Source organism: Dermochelys coriacea, chromosome 9, assembly GCF_009764565.3.
Source record: "Dermochelys coriacea isolate rDerCor1 chromosome 9, rDerCor1.pri.v4, whole genome shotgun sequence".
In the NCBI taxonomy this organism is placed as follows: Eukaryota; Metazoa; Chordata; order Testudines; family Dermochelyidae; genus Dermochelys; species Dermochelys coriacea.
Window position 1 is genome coordinate 26,794,140 of NC_050076.1, and position 22,196 is coordinate 26,816,335.

At 41.4% G+C, this 22,196-nt stretch overlaps 1 long non-coding RNA gene across 1 annotated transcript in view; it reads right to left on the reverse strand.

Moving 5' to 3' along the window:
• Positions 1-8,317: 8,317 nt before the first annotated feature.
• LOC122455868 overlaps positions 8,318-22,196 on the reverse strand; it is a 40,322-nt gene continuing 26,443 nt past the window's right edge. Inside the window, exon 5 of the long non-coding RNA XR_006274370.1 lies at positions 8,318-9,501. This is a non-coding gene — a long non-coding RNA (uncharacterized LOC122455868). The remainder of the gene's footprint in view (positions 9,502-22,196) is intronic.

Consider the following 22,196-nt stretch of genomic DNA (forward strand, 5'->3'; position numbering starts at 1 on the left):
CAGTTCTATTTTAGTTTCTCCATGGCTGTACTATTAGAATACAGGTTACCCTCAATAATTCATACCCCATTCATCCAAAATTCCCTGTTATGCAATAGTGTCATATCTGCTGCTATCTATTATACTATAAATACAATGAACATCCAAAATTATTTAACATCTTCATGATATTTGAAGATGATCAGGTTACTTATTAATGCACTTGAGAAACTTTTTTCAAAAATAAAATAACCAAACTAAGTCACAGAATAGCCTGAACTCATTTACTATAATTATTTACCATCCAGCGGCTTGTCCAATGCTGAAAATTGAGATTTAGGGTCAAAATCTACTGACTTTCAGTGATATCATTTGTGTGACTTCATGTTTTAGAACATGATTTTCTGAACGTTTACTACTTGTAAGTGTAGATCTAGCCTATATTACTCACAACCTGGGAACTAACTGACAACATTTTAACTATGGAAGTTTACTTCTAAGTGTCATTTTTCATAGATGATTTGCCCAATATGAAAATCAGTAGTATAGATCCAGTTTGGTAAAAATGGGTTTGGTAAAGGCTTAGAACAATGTGCCAGAATCATCTCAAATAACATTTATGCAAAAATCTGCATGCATGTCCCATCTGATCTCAAGCACTTATTCTCAGTTCTGAAGATTGAATTGACAGCATTGGGTATGACAGTCTCTTTGGGTGAGATGGGGAAATGAAATGAATGTCCATTTCAATAAGAAGCAGTGGAAAATAATTTTGGATTTCATAAATTGAATGGCTGACAGTGAAACTTTAATGCAATATCAAATCTGTCAGAGAACAGATTGGGCTCCCAGATTTGGGGACAAAGGGGACTGGAACATAGTTTCTGGTGGGGAAGGGGAGAGGACACCAAGAAACAACTGAATTGGTGCCACTACTGGTCGCATAAGTACTTTTGTGAATCTAGGCCTTGGTTCTGTAAATTAAGTTTCTCATATTCTGCTTTATTATAAACAACCCATTTTTCTGCTCTGCTTACTCACTGAAATTTACAAGCTGATGAACAAACCCATGCAGAAGTGATCCTGAACTACTAGTAAGTACAACCATCCAAATTCATGCAATGCAGAGAAAACACCAAGAATGATAAGTAAGTGCATATTGAGGCATGAAAAACAAAGGATGACACGCTGCCTGTTACCTGCACTTGAAAATTAAACACAGGTTCAACCAGTCAGCAGCAATTAATATCTAGCCACAGATGGGCAGCCTAGCAGGCACCGTCAGCAGTTTTTATTAACATTTCTCAGAGGAATACTCAGCCTTGAGATAACATGCTAAATTCAAGCCAAGGCCAAGCTCTCCAAAAGACAAACTATGTACATCAGGTCTGAGTTTGCGCTTTGATACATCAAGAGCTCTAAGGCTCTTTCCCTAGGATAAGACTATTTGAACATGCAAATAATTGTATAAGAATCACAGGTTTGGGGGGAGGGGGGAAATGCACAGCTTTTGGAGCACCCAAAGTTTAGCATTTTCACAGAGAGATGCTAAAGTATAAAATACTTTTTCTAAATTAGTCCTTTAAGTACAAGCTTACTAGATTATGCCTTGGGTGCCACCATGAATGGTAGAACTGAGCTACAGATGAGTTGCACAGCAGCTATGATTCCTGGGATGAATTGCGGACTCTGCTAGAATCCTTCCTCAGTCATCAAGGCACTACATAATGATGCAGCAGCTGCACCACCCTTGCCAAGAGCATACTCCTTTATGGCATACCTGTGCCCTTGCACTTGCCCCTTTCAGAAGCATCCATGGGGAAAGGAGCAGGAATGATACTCATCAGGATTCTGGTTAGTCCTACATAGGAGAGAAAGATGTAGGGAGAAACTTTTCCTTATCTGCCACATTCAGATCTATGCAGTGGCTGGCCAGGGATCAGACCCAAAATGTTAGAATTCTTCATCCGATGAAGTGAGCTCACGAAAGCTTATGCTCAAATAAATTTGTTAGTCTCTAAGGTACCACAAGTCCTCCTTTTCTTTTAAAGACAATTTAACTCACAGTATTACTACAGACATTAGATGCAGTGCCACGTCAAAAGACTAACATATAGGGTTGAGGAATTCAGCATTGAGTGGCTTGGTAATGGGAATCAGAGTCTGGTGATATGTGGTACTGATAGATAGAGATGGGTGAACAGCAGATAACAAATACAAAGAAAATTCAGTTTGTGTTCATTAAGGAAAAAGGTAGTTCTGTACCTACCCACTTCACCCACCAAGAAGTAGAAGAATTGAAGTTTGGCTAAGTGTATATTATTAGCATAAATTTGGAAGCACAGGTGTTTTCAGTCCTGAAGTCCATAACAGATTAACTAATTCTGCTGCTCCTCTGCAGAATAGGTGGTTTAATCTGCTTCCCAGCACAAAACGACTCACACCCAACATATCCCCCCCCATTTGAGTCTACTTTGCCACACACACACACACACACACGCGTGCGCGCACACACACACACACACACACACCCCCATTTGGTTCTACCCCCACACATACATTTTATTCTTCTTTCCGACACACACTCCACTCCACCATTGATTAAGCATCACTTCAAAACATTTAAATGGTACTTTCTTGACTATAAACCTGTTGAGTGGGGATTCCTCTGTAAATCTGTGTGATGGGCCTAAGGCTGCTTCTGAATCAAAACCCCAGATCTGAACAATACCTTCTCCTTTTAAGCATGGGAAAGATTGCCATCAGGAGATGCTCTACTCACCACTGGAGCACATCCTTGTGGATGTGATGGGGGATTAAGTCTGACAGCCTCTCCTGCAGGTGCTCACTTTGTCTCTTTCAGGACTCACTGGCTCTCTCTTCATGGCTTGTGGTCTTGAGCCAGGTCTCTGTAATTTTCCCCTGCTGGAGTGGATGGACTGACATCTCTCTGTACAACCATTGCAGCCAGTCTTCCAGTTCACTGCCCCTCAACGTTGCTACTTCCCCAGCAGCTGATAGAAGAACCCAGGCCCCTCCTCTTCTCCAGGTTCCAGCTCAGGGACCCTATAATCAGCAGCTAAGGCCTCCACAGTCCCACCCCTTGCTACTGTTTGCCTACACTGCCTCTCTCAGACTCCTCCTACTCCCTTACCCTTCTCTCCAAGCCAAGCTCCCCTCTTTCCCTAGCCTCACAAAGAGTAACTGTAGCCCTCCTCCTGGCTTTTATACAAGCCCTGCCTGTTCCTGTCCAGGTGAGCTTCATCCTTTCATTAGTCCTCTTCCTTCCAAACCCCAAGTAAAGTTCTAACCCTCTAAAGGGAGAAATGCCAGAGATTCCAAGAAGTCTTCTGGGGACTTTGCAACTGCTTATGTATTACAGTGATAGAGGGCAGTATAAAACTCAGATTATATAGAACAAATGAGCTTTCTGACATATCTACAAAACCTCTCTATACAAGAATAGGAGTTCATAGAAGCTGCATGATACATTAGCACACAAAGACTCAAGAAATAGGTCTGCTAGAATTTCCTTTGGAAGGCTATTACATGGGCTAAGAGCTTGGATCTCAGGAAACAATTGGGTCAGCAATAAGTTTTCTTTTGTTTCATTTCATCTTCTTTCCCCTAGTTATACCTCCTCCAACCCAGCCCAACATACACACACATACACATATTAAACAAGTCTTCTCCTTTTCTGGCCTTTACCCTCTTGCAGATGGCTACCACTTACAGAGCTTTGTTTAAATTTTATAATGCAAAGTAACAAACTTTCTGTGAAAAGTCCATTCTTGTTTATTTTAATCCAGGGGAGGGCAAACTTTTTGGCCTGAGGGCCGCTTTGGTTTCTGAAATTGTATGGAGGGCCGGTCAGGGGAGGCTGTGCCTCCCCAAACAGCCAGGCATGCCCTGGCCCCTGCCCCTATCCAACCCCCCCTGCTTCTCACCCCCTGATGGCCCCTGGAGACCCCTGCCCCATCCACCACCCCCTGCTCTCTGTCCCCTGATGGCCCCCCTGGACCCTTTGCCCCATCCAACCCCCATCTCCTTCCTGACTGCCCCCCAGGACTCCTGCCCTGTACACACACATCCTTGCGCCCTGTCCCTGACAGCTCCCAGAGCTCCCGCCCCTGACTGCCCCATCCAACCCCCGCCTCCTTCCTGACTGACCCCCCCGGGATCCCTGCTCCCATTCAACCCTGCCCTCTGACCGCCCCGTCCCCTATCCACACCCCCGTCCCCTGTCCACCCCCCAAACTCCACTGCCCTCTATCCAACCCCCCCTGCTCCCTGCCCCCTTACCGCATTGCCTGGAGCACCCTTGGCTGGCAGCACAGCTACCCCGTGCAGCTCTGAGCACTGGGTCAGGCCGGGCTCTGCAGCTGTGCTGCCCCAGGAGCTCACAGCCCTGCTGCCCAGAGCATTGCACTAGCAATGCAGTGAGCTGAGCCTGTGGGGGAGGGGCCGGAGCAAGCCTCCCGGGCCAGGAGCTCAGGGGCTGGGCAGGATGGCCCTGTGGGCCGGATGTGGCCCGCAGGCTGTAGTTTACCCACCTCTGTTTTAGTCCCTTTCCTCCCCTTCCCTTTCTTTATAATACAACGTGTCCTGGAGAAGGTCCAGCCTAGTGAAGTGGGGGGGGGGGTCAGAAATGATGATTTCTTACATCTTCAGATAAAATTAGAGCTGTGATAAATTAGAATTGATGATAGTCATTCCAAAATAAACAAAATCAGAAGGGTTTATTTTCTAGTGCATTATTTGGAATACCATTTTCTCTCTTATATAGAATATCCTGATTAAGGCTTTAAAAACTATGTGCTATTACTGAAGGTTGTATTAGAATGGCACCGGCTCAAGGTTTTATTATTTCCAATTTGATTTTAAGAGTAATTTATTTTCCAAAGTGTTTGGTGCTCTTCTTTTTTAAAGGCCTTTCCAGAGCACTTGTGATTTCCTTTGCATAGTTTCTGCTTCATTGTTCTAATTTAATAAAAACATAGCAAAATGCAGAGCGCAGACTCTTTCTGCCTAATGATGGACTCCGATTTGTTTGTGCTTCTTGTTAGAGATTTTCCTAATTATACAGCATTTTTCAGTGGCAGCTGAAAAAAATAAGTGAGCAGCTGGTTTAGAGGCAGTCTATTACTGTATTACTGGAGACATGGAAAAAATGTTGACCACTCACAGCAAGATTGGTCTGATCAGAAGTAGGTAGGGAAAAAATAATTTTGTGCTAAGGGAGTAGTTTTAACTTTAAACTCCAAATCCTACCATTGCCAATGAAAAGCCATTTTCAGGTTACCCAATATCACTAGAGGAGGCCACCCATAATCACAGCACGGTAATTTGCAAATTATTTTTTTGCAGGCCAGAATGTTTATGAGGTGGGGAATTATAGGGGAGAAGTGTCCAGCAGAGAGAGAATGTATACAGAATGAGAAAAGAAAAAGGACTGTGGGATAAGAGATGAACCTTGAAGGGACTTAAAAGGGACTGCAAACCCCTCCCCCGCAAAACTTTCTGTAAAAAGAAAAGGGCAAGAGAATCAAATTGACTACAGCAACAACAACTTAAGCCAAGGCAATCCAAAAAAGTTTGTAGTAACATTCCACTTTATCTTTCCAGTAGAGGCTTCAGATAGTCTCTTTAAACCCTGAAAAAAAGCTTCATATTTAAATAGGATGTAAATCTAATCTTGAAATCAGCAACTCAGGCCATGACAAAACTCAGATGAGGTTGCACAGAACCCAGAATCATTGTGGAATAATGGTCGCTGCTTCCAGCTTTGAACATCAGGAGAAAGTGGGGTTCATTAATTACCCGTGCTTATGTTAGCAGAACTCTTATTGCTTACTTTATATTTACACTAATACTTACTGTGTGATCTTACCAATTGTAGCCTAGTAGCATGTCTTCTTTGCCTCTTGGGGTTTTCCTATTTTCAGAGGTTACTGATTGTAAAGCAGCAGAGTTGTCTTGCAACTTATCAGTAAATAATAACACTTTAAAACCAGTTAAACTAGAACTAAATCTGTTAATGGGTATGATGTTTTAAAACATATAGTAAACAGGTAAAACACATTAATTTAGATAAGGTATGCACTATATGAAGGCTGCCAACTTCCTTGTTATTTTCTGCTCTAGATCCTATGCAAGGGATACCAAAAGTAGACATTTACATTCATTGAAAGGTCATCTTTGTTCTTTACCTCAGCACAGTGCAATACTTGTTGCCTAAGTTTCCTAATTGCTAACGGATCAATAGCTTTGAAATGGTAGTTTAATGTAAAGCCTTCAGTTGTGTGATCGTCTCACACTACATGTTGCATTAGGCAGTGTTTATGATCCCCTTGGCTTTCTTTTTCTTTTAAAGACCAGACATTCCCACTGGCTCTCATGCTAGTGCCCTCTCTGAATCAGGTGAGGATTTGGTTTTAAAAATCTCTTTTAATTTAGTGTAGGCCTTGTTTTATTGTTCATTCAATGCTTTAACTGTTTTAAAGGTGTCTTTGTATTTATATAAGTTGTATAAATGTAATGTGTTTCTCAGCCATGTTGTTTATGGATAAATGTTATATAAAAATGATTGCAATTGGCGCCAATGAGAGTAGTCTGCTTATGGCTTTATTTACAGCCATCTCACTACCTACTTAGGAATCCTTGGACTCTCTTTTTAATCCATAAATTGGTTAATCCATAAAACAGCCAAATTACGAAGCTATATGCAGCAGAGCTGCACATGTTACTGGGCTCTGTCCGTCAGGTGCTCAATGCCCTTCACTGCTGTTAACTTTAATGGGAGGCGAGACCTCAGCGCCTCACAGAAGATGCTCAGGACCTCACAGTTCAGACCCATTAGCGGGATACCTGAAACCATGTGAAAAAGTGCCCTGCTTAGGGCTTCTTCAACCCAAATCTACTCAGCTTTTCATACAGCTCTAGTAAGCTGTCCATGCAAAGTCTGATTCATGCTCCTGGTGGGACCCAAGGCTCTCAGCCTGGTGGCAGCAAGTCCACCCAGAGTGAGGTGCAGAGAGATAAAAATCTCCTACAGTTGGTCAGATCTCTGCTGGGGGCAGAAGCTGGCTGGTAGAGGCCCAGAGAAAGAAATGAGAAGTGGATTGGGACAGGTCAGTGATTCAGTACATCACCGGGGTTTCCTAGGATGGATGTCAGGGAGGTGCTCCTTGCCTCTTCCAACCAATCGCAGCTCAGCTTGCTCTCCGCCGTGCCAAAGGTCATTCTGTAGAGCCCTCTTATTGGCCAGGAGGGAAAGAATTGCACCCACCCTAGTTCCTCCCCTCACCCAGCTTGAGGGCCATTCACACTTTCCTTTCCCTTCAGCATGGTCTTCCTTCCCATCCACACGTTTGTGGACAGGGCTTAGGGCAAGATTTTATTGACATATAGTTACTAAATGAATGTTGTGATGCTGACACTAACTATGATGTTTTCTTCTTTCTGTGGGTCAAGCCAAAATTATGTTCATGTTTCCACGTTCCACAACATTGTATGACACCTTTGGGGGCAGATGTAATTTTTGCAAGGGGTGGGGTACATTTATTTAGCTATTTCAGGTGTGATAGTATGTGAGGAGTGATACGTACCCTCCAGAACTGGGTGATTTAAGTGCAGCTGCGACCAAAACACACAGAGGCAGAGACTTCCTGGAATCTCCCTCAGTGGCAGCCCTCGTCCACTCAATGGGGTGGAACATTGCTTGTGAGCCAAACACGCCCAGGCCTGGATGTATAGCCATTTTGACCTTGTGGGTCTGTCAGTCAAGACAAATGGTGGCTTATGCTTGTAGCTACTCTTGGCTGCAAACACTACATTCATCTCCCCTTCTTCATTTGTTTATCTTTCTGTTGTTTGTTTATTTAATAATGTTGCAGGTGTACTGTTATTTGAAACAGAACTTTTAGTGCACGGTAGCAGATTCCATGTGGCCAGTTAGCGCACAACAGGACAGACCCCTGTAGATTTATACCCCAGCTTGCTGTGTTCTAACTCTCCACAGAGACAAGCCATATGCAAGTCAGGGAGTTATGTGCAAGGTTTATTCTCATGACATAGTGGAAATTAATTTATTAATTAATGGTTTTCAAGGCCAGCAATATCTCTTACTTGCCTTTCCCAATTCATAGAATAAAAATTAAACAAATCATCACATCAATAGGCTTGACAACCGATAAGTTCCCCAAAAATATTTTTTTTTGGTGTGGTAAATTACAGAGTTGGTACTGTGCTTTGCCTGAAGTTATGCCTAGTTATATTAATCACAATGACAAATTGTCACATAAATTACTATATTGTGACTGTCACAACTAGATGCTAAATATTGCATTTGCAGCATCACTTAGATAAAACATTTGAAGTGTTTTGTGAAAGCCCTAGTTAAAGACCATGTGATAGTAAAAGCATGTTAGCTAATAAATGATTATTAAACCAGAGGTTGCTACAAAAAATGATAATTTACATGCTTTCTGGCTGTGGAAGACTAGAGAAACACGTAAGCCCTTCTGCCTGCTTAGGTTGCAAAAGTGGCTGTCAGATTATTGATATCCAAATCCTGCATTTAGCTCCTGAGATTGGTACTTGCACACATTTTATGAAGCCAGTAGCCCGTTTAAATATCCAAATGCAGACTCTGAATATCTGATTACTCTGTATGCATTTGAAAATTTGGCCCACAAAATACATCTCTTTTTTCCATGTTTTCCGGGTGTGATTCACTGTTCCTGGGCCTGCATAACAGGAACCTTGAGCATCCACATGTCAACGGGATATTATCATATTTCAGAATGTGGTTGAGGTGCTTATTTTTTTTAACTATGCCATTTTAATTGCACAGAGATGGAACTTTATGTTGGATCTTAGATTCTTAACATCTTCTGATTCTCCACAGGAGAACATGGCAAGATTATGGAAACATACAAATATGAATACAATGCCATAAGAGCCCTTCTCCCTTGGAACAGAAAGAGTCAGCCAGTTGTTGATTAAGAACTGTCAGGACCTCAAATTCAGCAGAACCAGTGAAATTCCCCTAGACAAGGCGGCTTGTGGGGAAGTCACACAGGAGATACTGCATATTCACTGTACACCACACAGCACAGTTCGAAGGTGGCTTTTGCAGGGAATTTGTGTATGTGACAAAAACCTGCCCATACTCCAAGGTCCCACCAATTGATGTGGTGAGACTAGACAGATGGGCTCTATTCTGCCATTGGATGCTGCTGCATCACCTGGGGGTTCCTTTACACTCCACCATTTATTAAGGCTGCTTGTGGGGATCCGTGCTGATGAATAGGGAATGTGAACATACTAAGTTGATTATCCCACTTCAGAGAGGAGAACCGCAGCTTTGGATCGTTTTGTGGATAGGGTGGAGTTGAAGTGGGGACACTGAGTCATTTTCAGACATTCAAAGGGCAGTTTTGCTGCCATCAGTTATTTCTCTACTTAGTTCCTTTCCTTTTTCACCCTTTGAAGTATCTGATCCCGAGTAGGTAGAACATGCTAGAATGGGGAGAAAGAGTTGTGGTTAAACTGAAAGCACTCCTTATTTATGGGTTAACACTGTCTGAAACAAAATACAGACATTTTTCACTGGAAATTTCATGGCAAGATAGTCTTTACTTTTTTGTATAGCTCTCTACAATGTCTATGACTTGGTGCAGAAAACAGTCCCTGTGTTTTCTAAACAAAGTATCGTGTTTTGTTTACATAGGTGTTCTCTTCAGTACACAGGAACACTTCTAGTTCTGGTCAACACCCATCCAAACATTCTTCTCACCTAGCTTCGCAAATAAGAACTCTGTACATGTTGTATAGCGTGGTTCATTTTTAGAATTCACACAGATTTTGTTATGAAACCGTTATGAAAACTGTTAACTGTTTGTTATCAAGCTAAATGTTTGATTAATTCATTCTAGTAAGAGTTCCTGTGTGTTTGATTCACTTTGTGAACAAACTGATTTTCATATGAAAACAGCTAGTGAATATTTTCCCTGAGGCCAATTGATTTTTAACTACTTAGATTTTTTTTTGAGCCATCCTCTTCTATCAGAGAAACCACTGTAAAAGTAGCAAAATGATAATGTAACGGATTAGGAGTTTGTACGCCTTATTACATTGCAAATGAATACAACTGCTTTTTTAAAGTAATTCAGGTCATCTTTTATAAAAAAAAAAAACAAAGGCCAACTTCTGCCGGCATTACTTAAGCAAAATCCCCAGGATTGGGGTACAGCTTTATCATCATTTTGATTAGCTCTAGATAGCACATTTTTATTTTTGTTTTTACCTGTCCTACATTTTGAAACGCACTGGTGAAATTCAGTAACCCGATGATCAAGGCCACTGTTGTTAGCATTTTAAAGATAATCCCCCAGTGTATTTATGCCTGTTGTAACAAGGTGCATTAGGTAGTAAATAGGGTTTTAAGATCTAAATGTACAGAGAAAATGCTGAGCATTACATAGAGGAGGAAACTTAATAGACTTTCATACATGCATTACAGTTATGAGTCATCCATTGATTTTTAGACAAAAATGCCTTCCAATTCCATCTGTATGAATCCACTAGCTAACACTGTCTGAATCTCTTTGCAACTGTCAAACTATCTTTGAAGTATTATAAGCATCTCCTTTAACTTAAATTCACTGAGCCTGGAAGAACGATTAAGCAAGTTAACGACAACCATCAAAACAATTAGGCACTCTCTCATTTTGTATACTTGTTTCAGTGATTGTTCACTTTAATTCTGCACTGATGACTCCATGGAAGTTTTACATAACTAAGGAAAGCAGGATCAATATAGGTGTCTACCTGGCTGGATCTGCACTGGCAATTTCTAGGAAGTCTTTCACCACTGGTGCAATGCCATTGGTACAAATAGTGAGTGCTCTAGGGAAGAGCAGTCACTGGCTTTTTTGCCACTGTTGCTTGAGTACAGTTTACATTGGTGGGGCTGTAGCAGTGCGAGTGAAATGTGGTCAAATTTCTTGAAGAGTGCCATTGTGAAAAGGCCTACATGCATGTGCCTGTACAGCACATGTGTGAGCTAGTATGTGTGTGCATAGTTTCCACGATTAAGAAAAATACCAGTCTGTTTTGTCAGGGCTGGGTCACAGGCAGCCACTGTGCCCGGTCAGCTACTAAGCTGTGAATAGGAGACAGGTAGCAAGGAGCAAGCCAGGTCAGAATGCCAGGAGATCAGGGTCAGGCACCATGTTGCAGGCAGAATGAAGCCAGGTCAGGGTGCCAGAGAGTCAGGATCAGATGCCAGCTTACAGACAGCAATCATACAGCAAAGTCAAGGACAAGCCAGGGTCAGAAACCAGAGTCTAGGATCAGCAGGCAGGCAGCCTAGCTTCCCGGTTTATATACTGGTACCAGCCAATCAGTGGGCTGTGGGGGGCCGCCCCTCAGGCCCTGTGGGGCAGAACATCCTGCTAAGCCGAGCTTCACAGAGTCCTCCTATAGGCACCCAGCCTAAGCTTCTAGTGGAAATGTGGTGGCATCAGCAGCCAAACACCCCACGGTCCCAGCTTTTAGCCCTGCAAGTACTTAATAACCTATAGTACGCTATAGTAGTTAGGACAGCAATATATTTGTTTCTGCTCCCCCCTCCCCTCCTTTTTTTTATTGCTTTGTGAGGAGGGATTTGGAGAACAGGGTAGTGGACTTATAGGTCAATATAGGCAGAGTATGCCCTGATGCAAGAGTGGCACAGAAGAAAACATATGGCTGCTTGATGGAGAAGCAGACAAGCAAGTGAATAAGACTGTGATAACTACTGAAGCAGAGGAATCAGGCGGTGACTTGGTGAGATACAAGAGCAGCTAACTAAGCATAGGCAGAGTGGGAAAGATCCTTAAAGCTGAGGACGTGTAGTTTCAACTGGATGTGATGAGAAACGTGGAACCAGCTGAAGGATTCAAAGGGTGGAGGCGGTGTGAGGTTGAGAAAGATTCTTTGTGCCCAATCCAACTCTCACTGAAGTCAACAGGAAGAGTGCCACTGAAGTCAAGAGGAGTTGGATCTGGCCCTTAAAGTCCAGCTCACCTTAGTCTGAAAGCAGTGCCAAAATTTCATGCGAACTGCTAAAAGACTCCTTCTGAATCCTTGCAGTACCACTACCAATTACAGCATCTCGTCTCAGTCTTTAGCTGCCATTTTACAACATGCAGGATGGGCGTCTCCCTATAAAGTTTTTACAAACTTCCCTTAGGAGCAATATATGCTAGAAGAGGCTGCAGTAGTTAATGACGGCACTTTTCAGAATCAGGATTTGCTTTTAATAATTGATTTGTTTGCCATTTTCCGGCAGGGAGTGTGGTGGGTGACCATGAATTACCTTAACTTTATTTTCATCAAGAGCAGTGTCCTGTACAGGCTGCACTTTTGGACCTTTCATATTGCATCACTTTACCTTTCTCAGAATTTGCAACCTTTAACCTGTCGTTTTTTCAGCTCTTGGGGGAGGGATAGCTCAGTGGTTTGAGCATTAGTCTGCTAAACCCAGGGTTGTGAGTTCAATCCTTGAGGGGGCCATTTAGGGATCTGGGGCAAAAATTGGGGATTGATCCTGCTTTGAGCAGGGGGTTGAACTAGATGACCCCCTGAGATACCTTCCAACCCTGATATTCTATGATTCCAGAACACTTCACCTGGCTTTTGAGAACAGTCTTCCATCCCTGGATCATAAATTTGGCTCAAAAAATCACTGGAAAGGTTATCAGGCATCTAGGACTCTCCTGCTATAAAGCGGGAGGCAGCGTGGTGAGGTGGCTGGATATCAGGAAACTTGGAATCTATTCCTAGCTTTGCTGCTGATCTGCTGTGTGACAGTGGGCAAATCATTTCACTTATCCATGCTCCAGTTTCCCCATCCGAAATTAGGATAATGATATTTAACCAGACTGGTAAAACACTAAGTATGAAAAGTGCTGTATAAGAGATAAGTATTCTTATAAAAGGATGTAGCATGCTAATGTATGATGCAAGTTTCATTAGTGTCCAGAACTCACTCACACCCTCCCTCCCACTCTCAGGACCATGTAATACCCTAGAGTTGCATGTCAAACTCTAATTGACATCTGTAGGAACTAAATACTTGGATCCAGAGTTGAGTATGGTCTTTATTTTTCTTCCTAGCCTATATTATAACATGCCTTTTCTAGCTTACTTAAGATAACACAGAAATGAGACTGGCGATTTAACTATCTTTAGTACAGGCAATTCCCCACTAACTCTGCTGAAGATCTTTTGGTGAATCTGAGCTACCAAACAGGCATTTCAGGATACTTAAATTATTTTCTTAATCATCATACTTTTAAAAAACAAAAACAAAAAAAAACCACCACCACCCTAGGCAACAAGTATGTCTTTTCTTTTTTTCAGACTCACAAATGTTCTGGCTAGGGGAAAACGAAACCCCACAGAGGATAATGTCAAATATTAAATAGCTTTAGTTTACTTGTATTTCCACCAGCTGTGTTCTTTTGTTATTTCTCTCTATGGAGCTGAACACAATTCGTACATTGTTATTTAAAAGATTTTCTTTCTTTTCCTCTTTTATTACAGCTTTATTGAAGAGGGAAGCAGAGATTTCAGCCAAGGAGACAGGTTAGAGGCAAGTCTTTTCATGATATTTCCCAGGTGAGTAGCTATTTAAAAGTCACTTTACAAGTTATTGCCATCTCTTGTTAGGGTTTACTCTCCCCCAACTAATAAATACAGGTGGCTGAAGATCAGCAAAGTTTTTCAGGCAGAACTTTTTTGAGTCAAAAAATGCAGATTCAAGTTTGTGAATTCATGTCAAATTTGTTGAACTGTTTCAGTTGGGAAGTGAGGGGGAAGAATGAAACAAAAAATCAAAATGTTTCATTTCAGCATTTTCAAAACAACTTTCAACTTACTTCAATTTTATTTAATTTTTAAAAAATTGAAAAGGAAGATAAATGTTTTGTTTTGGGCTGAACAAAATGTTTTGTTTGACCAAAATTTTTTCAGTTTACTAAAAAAACCTGTAAAATTTTCATTGTGGGTTGACATGAAACTATTTTTTCATGGGAGTCCTGCTGATAACCCACCCTCTTCCAATGGAATTACTTTCTCTAGAAAATGATAGACCATTTATGGACCCCAAGGTTATATCATCTGGAAATTTTGAAGAATTCTGCAGAACCATATACTCTTTCATCACTCTTCCACTACCCAACTCACACTGCCTGTCCAAATATAATACTGCTCTTAAACTTGCAAAAATGTATGCAAAGGTCAAAGCAACCTGAGTTGGTTACTCTGGGTAGCAAGTGAGGAGCGGCTATGGGGTGGGAGTTTTAGCCAGGGTTCCTTCTTGTATCCCCTTCCTACCCACTTATTCCCAACGAAGAGTACCGGACAAGTCCACTCCTCTCCACAATGCAACCAGAGTCATAGTCTGAACAGAGATGAACCAGGTCTTTATTCTTCCTTACTCCCTTGTGTGGCCAAACAAGGGCTTGTCTACATGGGGAATTACTCCAGTATAGCTATTCCTGATTAAGAGCAGCTACACATGGAGTTATTATGAAATAAGTGCCATACTCCTTTAAACAAGAATAGTTAACACCCCCCACCCTTGAAATTCACACTCTACTGTAAAAAGAATAGGAGTGCTTGTGGCACCTTAGAGACGAACAAATTTATTTGAGCATAAGCTTTCATGGGCTACAGCCCACTTCATCAGATGCATAGAATGGACCATATATACATACAGAGAACATGAAAAGGTGGAGTAAGAGCTAATTAATTAAGATGAGCTTTTATCAGCAGGAGAAAAAAAACTTTTGTAGTGATAATCAAGGTGGCCCATTTAGACAGTTGACAAGAAGATGTGAGGAACCTATGGAACTGCCTACATGGGCCATCTTGATTATCACTACAAAAGTTTTTTCTCCTGCTCCTCATCTTAGTTAATTAGCCTCTTACTCCACCGGTTCATGTTCTCTGTATGTGTGTATATATATCTTCTTACTATATGTTCCATTCTATGCATCCCATGAAGTGGGCTGTAGCCACGAAAGCTTATTCTCACATAAATTTGTTAGTCTCAAAGTACTCCTGTTCTTTTGAGGATACAGACTAATATGGCTGCTATTCTGAAACCTGTCATCACACCTTACTGTAATTTGCATTAGTTTTCATATGTAGACACTCTGGCCTGTGACACTTTAGCCATAGGAGATTATGAATGGAAATAGATAATATTTAAACAAAAAATATAGAATGCGTCTCTTGTTACTACATGGGCCTAAACTACATATTCAGGGCATCTGTTTGTGAAATCTCTGCTCTAGTCAATGCAACAGATTCTATTCCAATTCAACATGCTGGTATTGCATCATAGCTACCCTAGATTTAAGGCAGCCGCAATTCAGCAGAACATCATGACTCCTAGATGACAGGGACAGATGGGAGTCAGTGTGGTCTAGCAGTTATTGCTGAGGACTAGAAGGTAAAAAATATTTAAATTCTGTACTGCAACTTGCCACTGACTCATGGCATGACCTTGAGAAGAATTGTTATGTATCTGTTTTGTTTAATGGTCATTTAAAGCAGAAAATACCACAGTGTAACGCTGTTACCCCATATTCATCTGTTACCTCACAATGAAACTGGAACATTCCCACTTTATATTATAACTTGACACTAACTTTTGTCTGGTCCTCATGTCCTTAGTACTCTAAGGCTGACATGATTCTAAGGCAAATGTTCTCAGTTTGTAATTAAATAGAGCATACATGCTAGCTGCAAAACATAACAATCATGGTCCTACACTACCTTCAGTTGCATTGGAAGTATAGCGATCATTGCCTAAAACAAATGTAATTAGACTGTTTTCAGCTATAACTTAGGTATACAATCTAGGAGCCAAACAGACTTGGAGAATTATTAGTCCAATTGAGGACTCATTCAGTTTCTCTTCTCACATAATTCACTCTTCAGCACTCCAGAGAGCTGGACCATTTCTCTCCTGGAAGTGGCAGTTCTGGCAATGCAATGTGATACACAATTAGTACCAGAAACTACATGATGTTATACATATAAATCACTTGGATTTGTAATGAGCCAGCCACTGCAATAGCCAGTTCTTGCTTTACAAATGACAACTCCCTTTGGTCAGTCAAATGCCATGTTTGTAAGTCAGAGACCTATCCTGAGGGTAAGCCAAACAAAAGATAAAGCAACTTCTGTGTGGTCCAGTTCCACACAAAACCTTTCTGTTCTTTGTTTACTTCTGATCTTCCCAGGACCACAGGTTAAGAATTATAAATACCTCAGCTTTTTATAGCTCATGGTTTGTGTTGTCTAGAAAGTGGTTACTTTGTTCATTCAAAACTGGCTTCCATTCCTGCATGTATCACCAAGCTTAGTGCTTACTCTGTAAGCAGTCTCATTGAAGTCATATGGCACAATTCATGGTAATAGACACTATGCCCAGCAGTAAGTATTTGTGGGATCAGCTCCTTGTTATCAGATCCTCACTTGCTGTTATTTTGTAATTTTCATAGGCCAGTGTAATTAGTCTCCAAACTGTCTCCAATTTAACACTAGCTAAGGGGTTCTAGGCTAGACGACTGGACAAACGCTATGGCCTGCATTCTTGGGTTCTTCCAAGCTGTACTCTGAGCAGAACCTGAGTGGGAGGGAGCAGAGATTACGGCCTTGTCTACGCTAAAGGGAAAAGTTGATCTAAACTACGCAATTTGAGTTACGTGAATAGCATAACTCAAATCGACATAGCTTAGCTACATAGGTGGAGTAAAGGAGTCGACAGGAGAGTGATCGGTGGTCAATTAACGGGTCTTCACTGGAGTGCCAGTGCTATCAATATTTTGCTTATGTCAGGGTTGAACCAGTTGGATTCACTGGGGAAGCACAAGGGTGATTGTCTACACTTACTGGAGGATTGATGCTATGGCAATTGATGCCTGTTGGAAAACCAGTGTTGACAAGGCCAATTAAGTCAGAGTGGATACGGTCCACTCCCAATAATTGATGAGGAGGTGTCAATATCAAGAGAGTGAAAATTGCTTTTGTAGTGAGCCAGCCACTCCCAGTCCCTATTAAAGCCCCAATTAATGGTGTTAAATTCACTACAAAAGCAATTTTTGCTTTCTTAGTATTGACAACTCCTCATCAATTATTGGAAGTGGACACACCCACCCTGACTGAATTGGCCTAGTCAACAAGTTCTCCACTTATGAGGTAACTCCCTTCTCTTCATGTGCCAGTATATTTATGCCTGTATCTGTAATTTTCACTCCATGCATCTGAAGAAGTGGGTTTTTTACCCACAAAAGCTTATGACCAAATAAATCTGTTAGTCTTTAAGGTGCCAATGGTCTCCTCATCGTTTTTTTGCCTAAGTGTCTTATTTTTGAGATCCTTATTTGAAAATGTTGGGCATAACTTCTCAGTGCCTCAGTTTCCCAAGGCATACAATGCCGATGATAATGCTTACTCACCTTTATAAAGGACTTTGAACTCTATGCAGGGGGAGAAGGACTAGTTAATGACTGACTTTTACAATACTGCACTCCAGTGGAAGATCCCCAGTGAGCTTTCATAAATATTGTGAGCTGAAGGTTCAAAAAACTTCTCTGGTGTAGATATTATAACCCTTTGTACAGATGGGGTAATAGGGGCTCTGAAAGGGCAGCTGGTTTTGCCAGAAAGTACTTGAGAGGTCTGCGGCAATTCAGGGATGAGAACCCAGAACAGCTACTGCCCAATGTTGTGTAAATTGCAAGACTATTTTCCAGCCAGTTTGACTTAGTCATGCTTGGCAATTTAAAAATGCATTAAACATTTAATGTAATACAAGCTTCTCTGTCAAGCTAATATGCCTGTTTCTTTTCTTTTCATGTCAAGTATATTACATAATTCTTTTTTATTTTGTTGAGGTTATTTATGTCAGTTAGAAACATGTTTCCAGCCAACCACAACTAACTTCCTGGAATTTGAGTTACATAGTTCCTGTAGTTTGTATGCTTTAAAATGCCTCCTAAAATGTCACAGCCATACATTAAATAATACATTAAAAGGCAGTATATTCTAAAATATGAAGTTAAAATATTGCTAGGAAAGAAAATATGAAAAATATTTTCTAGTAAGATGAGGTGCGGCTACAATACAGTCAGTAACACTCAGTTTTTCCTGCCGATATGACGTGAGCTAATGCTGGTATTCTGGATTAGCAGGTCTGAATTAGCAGTTTACATTTAGATAACTTCATGCAATGCAATGAAACTTCTAAATAGTTTTGGAAATAATTTTTATTATTTTAAAGAAATCATCAGTGCAAAACTTCCGTGGCAATTGGTTCCCGTGAATATCAGTAATTTTTGAGATATAGTTTAAGATCTTGAATATACAGTAGAGATGCAGGGGCAATGAAGCAATTTGTTGTAGTAATTTACAAAGAAAAGTCCAGTGGGGTCATTGGCATAGCCAATCCCATACCATGGGATCCTGATATAGGCGTAAGAGGTGTACATCAAGACCTTTGATCGTACACCTAGGCAAGAGTATGGAGGAGTGGAGGCTGCCCTAGACCTACCATCCCCCCTTTAGACCATTGAGATAGAGCCTGAAGGCCAGAGAGAGTCCAGATGTTCAGTGCCTCAATGGTTGTAGCTTCTGCAAGAGAGCAACAGATTAGAGCTGCTGCTGACTGCCCAAGGCCTCAGCGAAGGCATGTTTCTGTCAGGGTGATGTCCCTTAGCCTTAGTCCAACCAAGGAATACCCACAAGGCTGTGGGGGCTAGGTTTTTGGGGCACCCTAATCTCACCTTACTCTGAAAATTACAACATTGTGGTATTTTAATAGGACCTATCCCGCAACGAGTAGCCCCACCATGTTGCCATCAGGCCCTCCAGTTGGATGAAGTTTACAGTCAGACCCAGGTCCAGTGGTGTAGTGGTTTAAAAAAAAAAAGTGGGAAAACTAATCTGGTTCCAGGTCTGGTAGTGGCATGGAAGGCATTAGGGGTTTGCAGAGATGCCCTTATTTTGAATTGAATTTAGGCTAGGATGACATTAGGGGTGAAAATCAGAAGTGCCATTAAAATGCAATTTTGGCACTCACTTTCAGATACAGAGTTGACCACACAGCTAGGATTTGCTTATCACAGGAGAGTAGGAGTGGGTCAATTCCATATTCCCCAAATGAGAAGTGGGCAAATTCCATTTACCTGTGTTTACCCTCAAATACTCTACTGGGTAAGCTGTACAGATATCAAACATGTTTTATGAAGGTGTAGCTCATAAATCCTAGGTCTTCACATTGCAGTAATCATAATCTCGGGAGCACAAAACCTAACATACAGCAGACTTGTGTGACAAACAGTAATTTTTCAGAAAATATGCTTAAAAATGGATTGAGGAGCTTTTAAAAAAATAAACAAAGCTTTTTGGTATCCAGGTATTTAATGGAATGTATAGAGGTATTGTGCCGCTGTTAATAGTTTACATGGGTGTAAATGAGGGTAGAGGTTGGCCTTGTTTCTGCTGACTAGTATGTTTAAAGACAGGTAGAAATCAGTTTATTTTATTTTTCTACCAATATTTGAGTGCAAGGACTCCATGTTTCCCTTGTAATAGCTAATGTCCGTGTCACTAATGCAGTGTATGGGATGGGCCTTCCTAGCATGCTCCATCTGGGCCAAATCATAGAAGATTAGGATTAGAAAAGACCTCAGGAGTCCAACCCAGTGCTCAAAGCAGGACCAACCCAAACTAAATCATCCCAGCCAGGGCTTTGTCAGTCTGACTCCCTGTACTCTATGAAAAGCCCTTTTGCTGTCATCAGGACATCTTTCAGAGTAAAGTACTGCCCAAGGATCTGGCCCTTAAGCATTAGTGAAGCAACACAGAAGCCTCAACTCAGGCTTTATCAGATTAAAATGGGAGTCTATTTACCTTCCAGGCTAAGATAAAACAATGTTTTTTAGAAACATGTTAGCGAATATATTTTACCTAACATTTTAAAATCTGGTCTCGACCAGGCAAGTTTTTCACATGCGTTGTCTGTCTGTATCCCCAGATAGCTAATGCTATTTGAAACACCACTTAGCAGCTCATCTACATATAATTTAACACTTTTACTATCATATTATAGTTGGTAAAGTCACTTTTGTATCTGGTAACAAAAGGGAAAAAAAAGAGGAGAAGTCATCTCTGACTTGAAATCCTGGCCTCAATGAAATTATTGAAATCAACAGCAAAAGTCTCATGGATTTCAAGGGGGCCAGAATTTCACCCCTATACTTGGTTGTCCCCCCACCCCCTCTTTTTTATTTTATAAAGGGAACCACTTGTTTCAATAGTTTAGTGAGGCTTTTGGCAATGATGGCTAAAGGAAGCTGTGAAATATCTTACTCATTCACCATTGGAAAAAGTTATTCTGAAATCAAGGATATTAGATTTGGGGCTATATAAGCTATTTTTTGCTTCAGTGAAATGTTGCACAAGGAACTGTGGTGCTTAAGCAAAGCTGTCAGCTGTACACATGTTTATCATAGTCACTTCGGATGCAAAACGTTTCACCCATTTCAAATTGGCAGTTTTTGCTTTCTCCTTCCTCTGTTTATTTGAGCTGTTGGCTCAACTGGGAGAATTCTTGCCTTTCCAAATCCAATCACATTCTCTCATGAGGCAGGCTAACTGACACACCTCAGATACTGCTCTCCTATAAATTACGTCCACACTGCAATCAGAGGTGCAATTGCAGCACCATTAGGTATACTTGAATGAGCTTTAATCTCGCTCTTGCGGTGAAAAACAGCAGTGAAGGCGCGGCAGCACAGAGTTCAGTGTGGGTTGTACAAGCCCACCTGCACCCCTAGGTACATACATACATTGTGAGCCTGTGCCAGGATCCACACTGCTGTGTCTTCACTGCTATTTTTAGCTAAATTAAAGCACGTGTGGAGATGACTACCTGAGGTACAGTCACTCCTCCGATTGCAGGATAGACATACCCAGTGAAGCTGGAAAGGCAAAAGTCCCTGCAGCAAAATATTTGGCGACTGTGGGGCATGAGGAAAGACAGTTTCTGGTTTGCATAGGGACACAGAAAATAAGCTAATGAATGAATTTAAAAGAAACAAAGTTAGTATTGGTGAGTCTGACAACAAAGACTTTGTTAGAACAAATACCCAAATGTTTTACGAACATTCACTTTTAGTTGTTTTTTATACAAGCCATTGTCCGTTGAAAAAATAATTTCTGGTGAATAGGATGTTATCCCTGGATCCTAACTTAAGAAAGTCAGTTACACTGGCACACCACCTTCCCTATATCCTCTTCTTTCACCGAAAATCTTTAAAAGACCAAGATCGATTTTAGAAATAACAAGAACTAGCTAGCAAGAGGTGTTGCTCACTGAGGGACTGAGTGCTATGGTACTCCCTGTGCCTGTATAACTCAATCCAAACCAATTTTTTACCTACTGTAGTTGTCAGTGACTCAGAATCTGTGGAGAACGTGATTAGTCGTTCTGTTTTTGAATGCCAAAGCCTTTTTTTAGAAGGGGAATTTTACCAATGAATCTTTGTATACGAGTCCCACACACAAAATCTTGTTGCTGCAAGTTAGCCAAGAACTATAGGATCAGCAACATTATGGCAATTACGTACAGCTCCACCTACTAAACACAATACGTGCCAAGTTCTCCTTTGAATTGTGTCCCTATGGGTGCTCCACTTCAGGGTGTGTGCACGCCTGTGCACTCTTGATAGGAGATTTTCATCAGCAATGTCTGCAGGTCCACACCTGTCCCCTAAATATCCTTGTACTCTGGTATGAGGGTATCTTGGAGGGAGGGAGAGACTTGCTGCCACTCCAGTTCCTTTTCAACTGCCTGCAACTCAAGATGGAGTAATGTGGTGTCCCTTAGCTAGCAATGCACCTTGATATCTCTCCTGCTTATTTTTTTTCTTGTTCTTATGGTATTTTCTTTTCTTTCCCCTGTTATTTAGCATAATTTTTGCTAGGGGGGTCCCTTCCCTTCTTTGTTTTTATTCTGGCCTTGATCCGTGGCATTGAGTACAAGTTATGTCCAAGACCCCTCAATTCAAACTCTGCCAGACCTGCCACAGGTCTTTTCTCTCCAGTGACCGACATTCAAGGTACCTTCGCTGCCTGAGAGAAACACACAT